Raw genomic sequence first — 12,578 nt, 5'->3', positions numbered from 1 at the left:
GAAGCTTTATCTGAGCATCCGTTGAAACTTTGTGAAGTATCCGTTGAGACTATATGTAATATCCGGGATATATCGTGCAATTATTTTTGCTAATAGATAATTATTATATGTATTCAGTATCTATTCTGTGAATTATTTAAGTGTTAAATATGTTTGAATGTTTAAATATGTTATTAATTAAGTATTTCAATTTTTATATGTTCCAAATAAAATATAGATAATTGTCATATCTTCCTAATTATTTTTATGTTGATTTATGAATATATAGGAATCTATGAATTTTATAAAATCTTTTTCCGGGTATTTAAAATCTATTTTATAAAAACGGGAACCAACCGACGTCATCCGTTGTTACATTTTTAGAACCCGAAACTCTTCCGAGAACTCCTTCCTAAACTAATTGTAATATTCCGAGTATATTCCGTGTTTTGACTTTTTCGATCCGGCGTACGGTTTGTCCTGCGCGGGTCCCGACGCAACATTTTCGATACAATATTCGTTTCTGTAAATCAATAAAACTCGTATTTTCGATAAACGGGAGCTTTTTAGTAAACTATCACAATTATCACCTCGTAGTACGTGTAACCAGGCGCTGAGACCAAGACCGCAGTACAAATTGTACTGATTTGGATAATTATCATGAAAACCGATACCGTTTGGATCAGTTTTTATAAATAAACGTACCGTTTATATCTGGAATGATCCAACGGGATACTAATTTTTCGTAATTATAAATAGCCTCTACCGTATTTTATTTTGTACCGGAAATCAATTGTAAACAGTATTTACAGAGTTTTTACAGAGAAAATACTATAATTATATTTTGTTCTTCGTAATCAAACACAAATTCGAAGGCGTTATTGATGTCCGATTTTGGCGTACATATATTCAAAACGAAGCTACTGAAATCTAGAATCCAAATCTTCCATCAATTTCAACCCAGAAACATCAGGTGATTTCCTATTTAATTATTTAGATTTAAATTTCTTGGTATTTAAATTATGAATTTTTGTACGGATGATTGTTTGAATGATTTGATGATTGTATGTTGTAGAGCTTATTTTCCTGATCATTTTGGTATATTATACTTCAAATTTGGAGTTCAATAACATGTTTAATTTTGGGTTTGATTCTCGAAATTTAGAAATTAGGGTTTATATTACTTTGAATGTTTTCAATTCGATTTGGGGGTTTCTTATTTCAGAATTACTAGATGTTCTAAAGGGGTGGGTTGTGTTCCTTATGCAATTTGCAATCGATCCATATAAGTTTTGTGAATCGACGAGGCCTGTAGAGGAGTGAGTTATGATTTGAAGTTTTCGCCGGTGTTCTTGAAGTTTTTGGCCGGATTTTTATTTCCAGATGTCGTTTGGTCCATTTGTTAATTGATTTGAACTCCGGAAGTGATTTAGAATGAAAACCCCACTTGAATTGTGTTAAACCATCCTGTTTTCGCCTGAATTGGGGCTCACCGGAGCCGTATTCCGGTCACCGGAATCTGGGTTCATGAAGAACCCGTTTCTGTTCTTGGTGACCCGGAATTCCGACCCGGTTTGACCCGGTTTTGATCCAAAAGTTCCCTAAATCAGAAGTATTTTTGGCATTTTTGCAAGTTAATACCTGAAGTTTCCAGAACTTTAAAAATTCTGGATTCCTGTTTTGAATTCCTTCAAATTTCGGATTTCTTTTTATAAATTATTTTTAAAATTGTTTTTAATTTCAGAAAAATCCGAAAATGATTATTTTAATTTCAAAAATCATTATTTTAATTCTAAAAATTATTTTTAATTCAAAAATAAATCTGAATTAATTATTTAATTAATTTCAGTTAATTTTTAATTGATTAATTAGTCAATTAATTCGAAAATTAATTGATTAATTGATTTAATTAATTATTAATTGATTTTAATTAATTATTTAATTAGAGTTAATTATTTAAAAATGATTTAAAATTTCCAAAAAATAGTTTCGGGCTTTAAAATATTATTTTAAATTATTTCCAAGGCTCGATAATTATTATAAATTGTTTCGAAGCCAGAATTGGCCAACCGAACCTTGTTTATTACTCTGAAATTGATCCAACGACCCGTTTTAATTCCGAAAAATGTTTTTAAAATAATTTTAAATACCCGAAAGCCTGTTTATGACCCGAGACTTCTTTATAAATGAGATGTCATTGATTATTTGGCGTGTTATGTGTTATAATGTGACTTGTTGGTTGACTATCGGTCTATATGTTCGGTGATTACTTATTTATAGCATAACTTTCAATTCGTTAATCGGATTTGGGTAAAACGAAGGGTAGATAGAAGTGTATGTCGAATAGAATGGTATGAGTTAAATATTAATAGATACTTATGATGCCTAGTAGAGTAACAAAGGCGTAAGAAAGAAAAGCAGGTGATCAGAAAATAGAATTTACATGTAGAAAATACAGCAAGTGATCAGAGGATAGAAGCGAGGCATAAAAGAAGCAGACGAGTAATTGTTGAATGGGGTCATTAGACAAGTACAAGTGAAGTTGAAATCGATTATGATAAGGCAAGTATTTCTAAACCTTTCTCAAGATACAATGCAAATATTTCTAAATTCTCTTGTGATATATTTTTAATACCCAAAATAGTTCTGTTTTATACTGTACACATTTTGAATCCTTCAGCCTTGAACCTGAGCCACATCATTTGATCTTTGAGCCGTAAGCCTTATTCTTTGTAAACCATTTCTTGTTGATTTACCAGATACTAAACCACACAAATAAGATACCACTCCACAAATATATATCCATCATATATACCAAACACTGGAACAGAATTGTTTACACATACAAAAACTTTTATACTCAACCATACCTTGTGATATCAAAGTACTAAAACCTTGTAAAAACACTATTCCTCTAATATACGATTATCCTACCAGCTGGAGGCCACTTCTTTTATGTATTTTGACATACCATTTTTGGTAACTATGAATTTTTACCATGCTCTTTTACAAATGTTTTATGGTTATTGATTATGATCTGGTTTTATTGACTCTATTGTTTATCATATTGAAATGCTTTAGAATTGGATAGTTTTCTTTGTGTGGACCAGATTCGTGGTCAGACCATATCTATGGTCAAGTTAGGCCAATGTGTGCCTTGGATCCAGTAGTTAGAGCAGTGCTGTGTGCTTTGCTCGGGGTTAGTGCGTGACTAATCAGCAGCCTAACCTTGGTTTTATAAACTTAAAATGAATATCCAATTCTATTGACTGTTTAACAGGAAATTTGATTCCTTTGAATCACCTCGTTTATTATTGTTTAACCTCAGTTATTGATAATATGACTTGCTGAGCTAGTTAGCTCACTCTAGCGAATCTTTTTATGTATTCTACAGTTAAGAACGGTACGATTGATAGCGAGGTTTCCCAGTTCAATGTTCGAGCTAGGATTCCAGATTATGATTGATCGAGCTAGCAGGAGCTTAATGCAGTACTGAGATAGTAAGGTTGTAAGAATAATTTCATATCAGTTATAAATTAAATTAGTTGGGATTTGGTACGTTGTAATAAAAGCTAAGGTTGTGGCTTGTTTTCATACTTTAACCTGTTGCGATCCGTGGTTAAGTAAAGCAGGGTCCTTGAAAATAATATTTTATATACAAGTTTATATTTTGTGTATGTGTTGTGGACCCCCAAACTTCTGACCCGGGTTTTGAGGGCGCCACAGGTTTGTATCAGAGCTACAGGTTATAAGTCACTGAAACAAGCCTAGATTGTCGGGATCGGGTAGAGGGTTAGGATTAGGAATATGAAATAGAAAGATAAGCCATCGTGAGGTTGAGTGCGACTGTATAGTAGGTCTCCGGCACGGTTCGTGTTGCGATTCGGGATTCTTAACTCGCGACGTGATATCCAGGCAACGACAATGGCAGATCCTGATTTCCTTGCATCAACTGATCGTTTGGAGCTTTCCGTTTTAGGATCGTCATCTTCTCCCAGATTCGATTTACGCCTTGTTCTTCCCTTAGTATTAATGGTATTACCTTCTGTTATGACAGTTGCGCCTCTGCATGTTTTCAGCGCTATTTAATCATTTTTTGATATGAGACTACCTATTCAAGAACCTTCATTTGCTTATTCTTGTTCTTTTGAACATTCAACTATGGATGTATCTTTTCTGTTTACTATACACCATATTTTATATCCTCAGTTTAAAAACCTTTCCAATGAAACAACAACATTTGCGAGAAGGGACACGATAGCTGCAGTAAATGGTGAGTATTGAGATACAAATTAAGGTTAGAAGGAGTTTAGAAAGAAGATTTAAGTGTTCCGGAGGATGGCTGTTATCAGGTTACAATAAGCTATTAGTAATTAGGCCCCTAATGACTAGCTTGTGGAATGGAGTAGATAAGTGTTGAAGAGAGAGAGTTAGAGGAGATTAGGGATCTGAAGATTTCTTGAAATTAGAAAATGGTGTTGTAAGGATGTGATATATATTTTAACAAGATGATGTGACATTAGCTGACTTGTTGACTCTTGGTTAGTCTGTTCCACTTAATGATTGCAAAGTGGTTAACGAGAGTACTACCAGTATGGGAGCCTTAATGTGAAGCTACGAATAAGATAACGTGCAACGACAGCGGAAGTTTTTATTGATTAAGGAAAGTAATAGACCTAATGAAGGAGAGGAGATAAATGGAAGTGAATGGACCCTTGAATGATTGTTTCTTTAACTTGGTATCTGGTCATAAGAAGGACAACAACCAACTCATACAGTAAGGACAACCGGAGGTGTGATTTTTAAAATTTTTAACAAGTTTTCGAAAAAAAAGATTTTTCCTCACAAAATTTATAAAAGCCTTTTTGAAAAAAATAAGTTTTAAACCTTGGTTGTCAAATTACTACTAGAGTTTCTTGTTTGTTAAAAGACCCGAATTATCTGGAAGGATGTTGTTTCAGACTCAGTATTGTTAATTTGGAGAACGGGGTAACCTGTGATTATGAAGAAGTGGGTGCAAGTATTGTCCGATAGGATTAACAACAGAACCAGTGTACGGAGTAACTATTCATCCAATTACTGGGATTATTAGAGTTCAAAGAATTCATTAATTAAACGGAAGCCTGAGCATGACCGAAAAAGATTGGGAAAATTTCCAGACTTTTTTAAAAGAAGAATATTATTAATAAAAAGATCGCTATGTTGAATGATTCATGGTTATTCCAAATTAAAAAGAGGAAACTCAAGGTTATCTGATAAGAACGCCATTATGATCAAATTGTTAAAGTATTATACGTGTAGGTGCGACGTTATAGACGCGAGACTTAACAAGTAAGAATCTACCATAATGCTTAGTTGCGAAGGTATTTTAGCATATTTTTAAAGTTGTTATATGATACAATTGGGATATGATCGATCAAACTCGAAAGATGAATACAAGTGAAATGTGGATGGTGACCAATGGTATCATTCTTGTCCTCAACATTACAGCATATATTCCTTTTTAATTCCTAAAAATGTATGAACTCCTTTTCTTAATAAATTCTTTCTGATGATATAAAAACGGAGGATTTTGCATTCCTTTCAAACTTAATTGTTCCCCTTGAGTTTTGTTTTCTGATTGAGACAAACAGTGTTATGATGAGACACTTGTCGGAATGACAAAGAGTCGGGTGGGACGCCACCTAATCATGTGCTGTATGTCATACGGTATGAAAGACTGGCCATCTTAAATACTATGTGGTTGTCTCATTCATATTCAAATTATTACTTCTTCTTTCTTTTTAACTCTAAGTTTATTAAAATTATGAATCCTTCTAGTAGTTTCATTGTACCGTTGCTCTTTGCGAGAGCATTTCAAACAAAAGTCAACGTATTATACACCCAGCGGGCAAAGTCTCATTTATCTCTCATGCATGGAAAGGAAACAAGGGCATATGGTGAGAATTGTAAATCACTGGCCTTAGCCAGGGATGCATTAACAGTCAAAGGAATCTACTTTAATAAGAGATACGTCTTCGAGAATGAGAATATGCGATACGATATTTAGAATATGGATGTGATGACGTGGAAGATTAATGCGAATACCTTATACGTTAAAGTATTGAGAGATGTGGGAGCAACTTGATCGTATATCTCTCAAGGTTTTATTAATCAGATCAATTATCTTGTTGAATCAATAAGTTTATGACCAAAGGACTAGCAAGTTAAGAACGTGCAATTATTGAATAAGTAAGTACCAATGGCGGAATCGATATTTCTGGTAATAAGTTGCAAAGAATTAATATCATTTGAGATAAGAGGATTTGACATTATTCTAAGGAGTGGATTAACTATTCAAGTGTGATGCCCAGGTAGACTGTCGTGATGGAAGATAGTTTTGAAGACGCCAAATGAGAACATGAAGAAGTTTAAAGGACAAAGGAAAGTAAAGAACTTGTTAAGAATAATTTAGGATTACAGTAACCGAAATATACGTGCTATGCCGATTATAAATAAGAGTCAGGAGCAAACCGAACTTGAAGATTTTACGGTCTCAAGATATGTTTCCAGATGAGTAACCAATATTTCCTTTAGATAAAGAAAATGCGTTTATGATTGATTTAGCGCCTGAAATGAAGCCAATGTCCAAAGCCCCGTACAGAATGGCACCAGATAAAATAAAGGAGTTATCAGAGCAAACGTAGGAGATAATTAGAAGAAAAAGCAACTGGACCTAGCGTACCCCCTAAAGTGCACCGGCACGATGTGTTAATAAGAAAGATAGAAGTGTGAGATTATGTGTTAGCGAAAGCTCAATAAATTTACTCTCAAGAGCAGATATCTGTTACCTCGAACCAATGATTTGTTTAATTAAATGAACGAAGCAAGGTATTTTTATAAGATTGATTTAAGACTGAGTATATTACCAAGTGAAGATTGAACTTATGGACATATCAAAGATAATTTTTAGAACTCAATACTGTTGTTATAAAATTCTAGAAATGTTAGTTGGATGAACTGATATACCAGTAATATTTAAATTTGATGAGTAGAATCTTGAAAGAGGAATCTGGATAAGATGTACTTGTGTTACTTAAAAAGAACCATGCAACCTATACAATGATAGCTGAGGAATCAAAGAAGAAAGAAGCGGTATAAAAAGTTTACCAGGTGAAAAATTTAATGGCAGGAAGTATAATTCTTAGTATGGACAGTCAGTAAGAAGGAGACAAAAGGGGATTCAGCAGAAAACTTTAAAGATGGCATGAATAAAGAAAGATCAGAGGCACCAACAAAAGTAAGAAGTTTTATCAAGGGCCAGTTACTATCGGCAATTTGTGCAAGATTTTTCAAAAGTTACAATATTTTGGATGAAGCTAACCAGGAAAAGCAAGAAGGTTATATGAAATGGAGAAGGGTGAAGAAAGTTTTGCGGAGTTAAATGAAAGAATGGTTACAACACCTATTTTATCACTTTGAAAGTATTAGGGAGATTTAGTAGCTTATAATGATACTTTTCGTAAGGGAATAGGATGTGTGTTGACGCAAAATAATAAAGTTATTGCATATGCATCTAGACAACCGAAACCTTATGAGCAGAAGTACCCTACTTATAACTGGGAATTAAAAGCAATAATAATATCCGTTTTGAAAGATTGGGAAATATTATAAGTATAGAGAAAGATGTGAGATATATACGGACCATAAGAGTTGAAGTATGAACTCACGAGGAAAAGCAAATGTAGTGGTAAGAGATGAGTAAGAAGGAGAGAGAATGAACATAGAGACTGTACCAGAAGAATTATCTATGGAATTCTAGAAGTTGGAATTGGAAGTCAGGGTTCATGATCCAAAAAGGAGTAAGAGTGTATAAGTATAACTTTTCAGTCAGAATTGTTAGAGAAGATAAAGAAGTGTCAGGAAGAGGTAATGGATCAGGATATAAATCATTTAGTAGGTGAAAAATTGTGCACGCAAAAAGGACAATCGAGGTATTCATAGGTTTTCTTCTAGAATTTGGATTCCACCAGTGATGGAACTGAAAGATGAAATTTTACAGGCAGCTCATAATTCGAGGTATTCAATCCATTCAGGGAGTACCAAGATGTATAGAGATTTAAAGGAAATTATAGTTGGTTAGATATGAAGCGGGGAATTACAGAATGAATTAGCAGATGTTATATATTTCAACAGAGTTAAAGTAGAGCATTAGAGATCAAGTGGATTGCTACAGTCATTGAAAGTTCCAGAGTGGAAGTGGGAGCATATCACCATGGATTTCATAGTTGGGGTTACCAAGCACAAAAACTAATCATGATGCCATTTGGCTTATAGTGGATAGATTTACTAAGTAAGCTCATTTTCTGCCTATAAACGAAAGATTTTCGCTTGATAAGTTGATCCATAGGTGCCTGAAGGAAAGTGTAGTTCATCATGAAATCCCTTTGTCTATCGTATCTGATCGAGATCCAAGATTTAATTTGAGATTTTGGAAGAGTTTTCAAGAATGTTTAGGAACAAGATTGAATATGAGTACGGCTTACCATCCACAGACAGACGGCCAGAGTGAAAGAACGATCCAGACAATCGAGGATATGTTACGTGTTTGTGCTATTGATTTCAAAGGAAATTGGGGCGAGCATTTACCTCTGATAGAATTTTCTTGCAACAACAGTTATCACGCTAGTTTCGGGATGTCACCCTAAGAAGCCCTTTATGAACGCCAATACAGATCTCCAGCGTATTAAGACGGAGTAGTAGAGCGTAAAATACTTGGACCTGAATTAGTACAGCAGACAAATAAAGTTGTCGAAGTTATCCAGGAGAGACTGATAGCCGTACCAGACCGTCAAAGGAAATAAACAGATCAATCAAGGAAAGACATGGAATTCGAAGAAGGAAGCTTAGTACTACTGAAAGTATCGCCGTGGAAGGGATTAATGAGGTTTGGAAAGAAAGAAAAACCGAGCCTAAGATATGTCGGACCTTTTGAAATTTTAAAGCACGTTGGCAAAATAGCTTTCGAGTTAACGTTACCTCCGCACATGGAGCACATTCATAATATTTTTCATGTATCGATGCTTAAGAAGTATAATCCAGACTTCAGGTATGTAATAGAATATGAGCCGATATAGCTTCAAGCAGATTTGTCATATGTAGAGAGTCCGATAGAGATTCTAGAGGAAAGAGAGAAAGTATTAAGAAATAAAGTGGTAAAGTTAGTAAGAGTATTATGGAGAAACCCAAAGGTTGAAGAGTCAACCTGGGAGTTAGAAAGTGATATGAGAGCAAAGTGTCCTCATTTGTTTTCTTAGGAGATTATGAGGACAGAATCCTTTTAAGGGGGGAAGGATGTAATATTCGAGATATATCGTACAATTATTTTTGCTAATAGATAATTATTATATGTATTCAGTATCTATTCTGTGAATTATTTAAGTGTTAAATGTGTTTGAATGTTTAAAAATGTTATTAATTAAGTATTTCAATTTTTATATGTTCCAAATAAAATATAGATAATTGTCATATCTTCCTAATTATTTTTATGTTGATTTATGAATATATAGAAATCATATGAATTTTATAAAATCTTTTTCCGGGTATTTAAAATCTATTTTATAAAAACGGGAACCAACCGACGTCATCCGTTGTTACATTTTTAGAACCCCAAACTCTTCCGAGAACTCCTTCCTAACCTAATTGTAATATTCCGAGCATATTCCGTATTTTGACTTTTTCGATCCGGCGTACGGTTTGTCCTGCGCGGGTCCCGATGCAACATTTTTGATACAATATTCATTTCGGTAAATCAATAAAACTCTTATTTTCGATAAACGGGAGCTTTTTATTAAACTATCACAATTATCAGCTCGTAGTACGTGTAACCAGGCGCTGAGACCAAGACCGCAGTACAAATTGCACTGATTTGTATAATTATCACGAAAACCGATACCGTTTGGATCAGTTTTTATAAATAAACGTACCGTTTTATATCTGGAATGATCCAACGGGATACTAATTTTCCGTAATTATAAATAGCCTCTACCGTATTTTATTTTGTACCGGAAATCAATTGCAAACAGTATTTACAGAGTTTTTACAGAGAAAATACTATAATTATATTTTGTTCTTCGTAATCAAACACAAATTCGAAGGCGTTATTGATGTCCGATTTTGGCGTACATATATTCAAAACGAAGCTACTAAAATCTAGAATCCAAATCTTCCATCAATTTCAACCCAGAAATATCAGGTGATTTCCTATTTAATTATTTATATTCGAATTTCTTGGTATTTAAATTATGAATTTTTGTACGGATGATTGTTTGAATGATTTGATGATTGTATGTTGTAGAGCTTGTTTTCCTGATCATTTTGGTATATTATACTTCAAATTTGGAGTTCAATAACATGTTTAATTTTGGGTTTGATTCTCGAAATTTAGAAATTAGGGTTTATATTACTTTGAATGTTTTCAATTCGATTTGGGGGTTTCTTATTTCGGAATTACTAGATGTTCTAAAGGGGTGGGTTGTGTTCCTTATGCAATTTGCAATCGATCCATATAAGTTTTGTGAATCGACGAGGCCTGTAGAGGAGTGAGTTATGATTTGAAGTTTTCGCCGGTGTTCTTGAAGTTTTTGGCCGGATTTTTATTTCCAGATGTCGTTTGGTCCATTTGTTAATTGATTTGAACTCCGGAAGTGATTTAGAATGAAAACCCGACTTGAATTGTGTTAAACCATACTGTTTTCGCCTGAATCGGGGTTCACCGGAGCCGTATTCCGGTCACCGGAATCTGGGTTCATGAAGAACCCGTTTCTGTTCTTGGTGACCCGGAATTCCGACCCGGTTTGACCCGGTTTTGATCCAAAAGTTCCCTAAATCAGAAGTGTTTTTGGCATTTTTGCAAGTTAGTACCTGAAGTTTCCAGAACTTTAAAAATTCTGGATTCCTATTTTGAATCCCTTCAAATTTCGGATTTCTTTTTATAAATTATTTTTAAAATTGTTTTTAATTTCAGAAAAATCCGAAAATGATTATTTTAATTTCAAAAATCATTATTTTAATTCCAAAAATTATTTTTAATTCAAAAATAAATCTGAATTAATTATTTAATTAATTTCAGTTAATTTTTAATTGATTAATTAGTCAATTAATTCGAAAATTAATTGATTAATTGATTTAATTAATTATTAATTGATTTTAATTAATTATTTAATTAGAGTTAATTATTTAAAAATGATTTAAAAATTCTAAAAAATAGTTTCGAGCTTTAAAATATTATTTTAAATTATTTCCAAGGCTCGATAATTATTATAAAATTGTTTCAAAGCCAGAATTGGCCAACCGAACCTTGTTTATTACTCTGAAATTGATCCAACGACCCGTTTTAATTCCGAAAAATGTTTTAAAAATCATTTTAAATACCCGAAAGCCTGTTTATGACCTGAGACTTCTTTATAAATGAGATGTCATTGATTATTTGACGTGTTATGTGTTATATATGACTTGTTGGTTGACTATCGGTCTATATGTTCGGTGATTACTTATTTATAGCGTAACTTTCAATTCGTTAATCGGATTTGGGTAAAACGAAGGGTATATAGAAGTGTATGTCGAATAGAATGGTATGAGTTAAATATTAATAGATACTTATGATGCCTAGCAGAGTAAGAAAGACGTAAGAAAGAAAAGCAGGTGATTAGAAAATAGAATTTACATGTAGAAAATACAGCAAGTGATCAGAGGATAGAAGCGAGGCATAGAAGAAGCAGACAAGTAATTGTTGAATGGGGTCATTAGACAAGTACAAGTGAAGTTGAAATCGATTATGATAAGGCAAGTATTTCTAAACCTTTCTCAAGATACAATACAAATATTTCTAAATTCTCTTGTGATATATAGTTAATACCCAAAATAGTTATGTTTTATACTGTACACATTTTGAATCTTTCAGCCTTGAACCTGAGTCACAACATTTGATCTTTGAGCCGTAAGCCTTATTCTTCGTAAATCATTTCTTGTTGATTTACCATATACTAAACCACACAAATAAGATACCACTCCACAAATATATATCCATCATATATACCAAACACTAGAACATAATTGTTTACACATACAAAAACTTTTATACTCAACCATACCTTGTGATATCAAAGTACTAAAACCTTGTAAAAACACTATTCATCTAATATCCGATTATCCTACCAGCTGGAGGCCACTTCTTTTATGTATTTTGACATACCCTTTTTGGTAACTATGAATTTTTACCATGCTCTTTTACAAATGTTTTATGGTTATTGATTATGATCTGGTTTTATTGACTCTATTGTTTATCATATTGAAATGCTTTAGAATTGGATAGTTTTCTTTGTGTGGACCAGATTCGTGGTCAGACCATATCTATGGTCAAGTTAGGCCAATGTGTGCCTTGGATCCAGTAGTTAGAGCACTGCTGTGTGTTTTGCTCGGGGTTAGTGCATGACTAATCAGCAGCCTAACCTTGGTTTTATAAACTTAAAATGAATATCCAATTCTATTGACTGTTTAACAGGAAATTTGATTCCTTTGAATCACCTCGTTTATTATTATTTAACCTCAGTTATTGATAA

Source organism: Apium graveolens, chromosome 1 (genome assembly GCF_009905375.1).
Source record: "Apium graveolens cultivar Ventura chromosome 1, ASM990537v1, whole genome shotgun sequence".
NCBI lineage: Eukaryota > Viridiplantae > Streptophyta > Magnoliopsida > Apiales > Apiaceae > Apium > Apium graveolens.
Note: the sequence above shows the minus strand (reverse complement) of the source record.